Raw genomic sequence first — 4155 nt, 5'->3', positions numbered from 1 at the left:
CCAGATCCACTGAAAAACTGAACTGAACTAAAACTGAACAAACTAAAACTTATGACCACCATAAGCTCATATTTTGGTGGGCCACTGTGATGTTTTGGGTCTCTTGGAATTAGTGGTGATACAGGATTCCCCCACTCAGGATTGGACAGGGATTCCCTCATTCTCTAGGCCCAGGTGAGCTCAGAAATCAGACTCCCATTTCTAGGCACAAACAGGCTGCCTTTTTCAGGCCACACACTCTGGGCTCTAGCAAGGTCAAGAACAAAGCTGCCTGAAACATTTTGGGTAGTTCCACCTTTAGTAGAGAGCACACACCCTAATCCCTTCCCTGAGATAAATTTGCCCTAGTGGAAGAGGGACTGCATTTCATTCATTTGTTAATGTACTCATGAACTTTGAAAAGATGTTGGCCAAAAATGTAATATATACTCCTAGACAAAGGGTCCATGTGAGAGACTTCCAATTTAGGTTTTCCCCTTTGCCAGAGGCTCTGGTGCTCTTTTTAACTGCTTCTGTATTCTTGTCTGTCTAATAAAATCCTATCTGATCTGTGGTCCTTGGGTTCATTCTTCGAATCCCCCAAACCAAAGACCTGTTGAGGAAGAAATTCCGGTAACAGTGGTATCAGTTAAGAGCTAGTGTCTAGTCATCCCTAAAAGATCTATTTTCTTTTCTCTGATGCACCCTTCTAAAAGGCCGTAAATCTCTTGTAAAATTTTGGGCATTGTTCTTGGGTCCTTCCTCAAGGAGACTCAGCCTCCTCTTCATTCAAGGAGTTCTGACTCAAGTCAGGGAATTGATTGAAGGGCCATGATTCTCCGTTTTCATGATTTAGACTAGACTTTAATTTAGTTGGCCTAGAGCTTTTGTGCTTATGCAGATCAAGCAAGAATTTAGTAGGCTTCCTGTCTATTTCACTTATAAGAACACTATGATAATTACCAGCCAGCACCATAATTCCACATGAGTCAGACTATTCTGATTGCTGCTTTGAGTCTGCTATCCATTTTGGTAATTTTGCCCACCTTGCCTTTGGCAGTTGAGTGTGTAACTTGGCCCCTGCCTCCTTGGGATACAATTACTACCATTGCATTTAGGTTTACCAGTTCAGTGACCATAGTTCCCACTGTAAATTCTGGCCCACTAAGAAAAAGTGATCACAGAGCACTTCAAGGGTGCTGGGGCTCCTCTCCCAAATTTATTTCTCACAGTCATGGTGAAAGGTATGTCTTCTGGACCCTTCAGCATGTGTGAATAAGCCTTAGATGACAAATCCATTCTAAATTTCTAGTCTCACTTTGAATGAATACCTTTTATTATAGAATAGCAAGGCAGGGCTAGTATTTCTAACTTACTCACTCTGGATCACTTTTTTATCCTCATTTTAGCCACCCAACTAGCCAAACTGCTAAAAGCCCTTCATAGCTCCCTAAGCTGAAATATTAAATGTAGAATCTCTGCTTAGTGGGCCCATATGAATAAATTTATCCTTGATTCAGTTTTATATTCCTTCCATCATCCCACACTCATAAAATCCATTCCCACAAATATTCACCAAATTTCTGAATGTACAAATTAGCATAATTGAAGTAGTTCTTTTGGAGTGTAGCACATCTCTTCATGGGTCACACTACCTTACCAGCCTGTTGGTACTTAAGTCTAATTATAGGTTTAAAACCAAAGAAGCCTGGTAGGGGTGGATGATGAGGAAGAAGTGCATTGTTTTTCAAGGCAAATGCCTCAGGGGAGGCCACTACAGTTTCCTCAGACAACTCAGAGTTAATCTCAGAGTAGAGTGGGAAGGCTGCCTCCTGTACAGGCAGAGATGCTGCTTCTACTGACAAGTCTTATCAGAACTTAGGGGCTCAATGTCTTCAGCTCCATCAGGGTTTCATTTCTATATATCTCATTTCAACTTGTATAATCTTATTCCTTTCCAGTAAATTCCCTCATTTAACAGTTTGCAAGGTTGGGAACTTAATTTACATTGATAAGTCAGCTACTTACAGGATGAGATTTTGGGTTTGTTTTTCAGCAATCTCATTCCTGAACCCATAGAAGATGACTGGGCCGTCATAGAGGCCTTGGGGTATTAATTCAGCATTTGAATTAATTTAATTTTAATTTAATTTTTTTTTAATTTGATTTAATTTAATTTTTTCCTTTTTCCACATTGTTCTAGCAACATTGCAAAGGCAACCAGCCAATCTCATTATACTTGTTAGTTTGACAAAAATGTTTGAAGTATTATATACACAGTCACTCTGATCCTTGTTTCTTATAAGTAAGTGTTTGATTATGAGTATCCAACAATGATATTTTGCCTTTCTCTATTACCAGATCACTCCACGAACTATCAGCCCTCTCTTTGCTACTGGAAATGTTCATTAGTGTCTTTAAATTTGATAAGATTACAGACCAACTCCAGAAACCCCAGAACCAATTTGGAAAAGTGATTCTTAAGATTTTGTTTTTATACAACTACTCTTTGCACCAAGATCTGTATTAGTCAAGGTTATCCAGAGAAACAGACTTAATAGGTGTGTGTGTGTGTGTAAAGGCTTATTATAAAGAATTGGCTCCAGAGATTATGGAGTCTGGAAAGTCCAAAATCTGTGACATGGGCTGGTAGGTTTAAGAGAGGAGAGTCAGTAATGCAGTTCTAGTCCATTCTAAAGGCCAGTAGGTGAGGCCCAGGACAGCCAATGATCCAGAAGAAGCAGAAGGCAATCTGTTAGAGATTTTTTTCTTCCTCTGTTTTCATTCTACTTAGATTTTCAACTGATTGAATGATGTCTACCCACATTATTGGGGGCAATCTACCCCAAATTTACTGATTTAAATGTTAATTTCATCACAAAACACCCTCCAAGTTGACACAAAGGTTAACTTCACATAGATTTAACAACAACAAAGAGTCACATGATTATATCAATCTCTGAAGAAAATATATTGGACAGAATTCAACATTAATGCATAATTATAAAAAAATATTGGTAAACTAAGAATAAAAGTGAACTTCCTCAGTGGTCGTGTACATAGAAAATCTGCTTTAAAAAAGCCTCTAGAACTAATAAGTGAGTTGAGCAAGGTCATAACATGAAAGATTAATTCACAAAATCAACTGAATTTCTATATAATAACAATGGACAGCTGGAAACTGATATTTTAAAAAACAACATTTGCAAGGGCCTTCAAAAATAAAACACTTGGGTATAAATGTAGTAAAACATGTGCAGATACTGTATGCTAAAAAATATAAAACACCAATGAAAGAGATCAAAGAAGACCTAAATAAAGTGATGTACCATGTTCACAGATTGGAAGATTTACTTATGTCAGTAAATCCCTATATTGACTTATAGATTAAGCACATTCCCAATTAAAATCGCAACAAGAGTCTTTGTGTATATAGACAATCCTGTTCTGAAATGTATATAGAATGGTTAAGGAACTAGAATAACCCAAATAATTTTGAAGAAAAGAACAAAGTTCAAGAATTCACATTACTTGGTTTTAAAGCTCCAGTAGTCAATGCAGTATTGGCAAACAACCAAACACATACATCCACAGGAAGATAGAAAATATCCATAGAACAGAATATAAAACCCAAAATAGGCCCACAAAAATATAGTAAAATCAATTTTGACAAAGGTCCAAAGGTCCAGTGGAGAAAGAACAAATGTTTCAATAATAGTGCCATACCCACCGAACATCATATGTGCAAAAAAAAAAACCCCAAAACCTACATCTTATACTTATTTAAAAACTAACCAAAATGAATAATAAATATATATGTAAAACATTAAATTATAAAACTCTTAGGAGAGGGCAGTGCCCTTAGCTCAGTTGGCAGAGCGCCAGCCACATACACCAAGGGTGGCAAGTTCAAACCCAACCAGGGCCAGCTAAAACAACTGCAACAAAAAAATAGGCAGGCATTGTGGTGGGCACCTGTACTCCCAACTACTTGGGAGGCTGAGGCAAGAGAATCACTTAAGTCCAAGAGTATGAGGTTGCTGTGAACTGTGATGCCATGGTACTCTACCGAGGGTGACATAGTGAGATTCTGTCTCAAAAAAAAAAACAAACAAAAACTCTCAAGATAAAAAAAATCTTTTTTTTTGAGACAGAGCCTCAAGCTGTCACCCTGGG

This window comes from Otolemur garnettii, unplaced genomic scaffold (assembly GCF_000181295.1).
Source record: "Otolemur garnettii isolate 467f Iridium unplaced genomic scaffold, OtoGar3 scaffold00029, whole genome shotgun sequence".
Lineage (NCBI taxonomy): Eukaryota > Metazoa > Chordata > Mammalia > Primates > Galagidae > Otolemur > Otolemur garnettii.
This window is presented reverse-complemented; position numbering follows the sequence as displayed.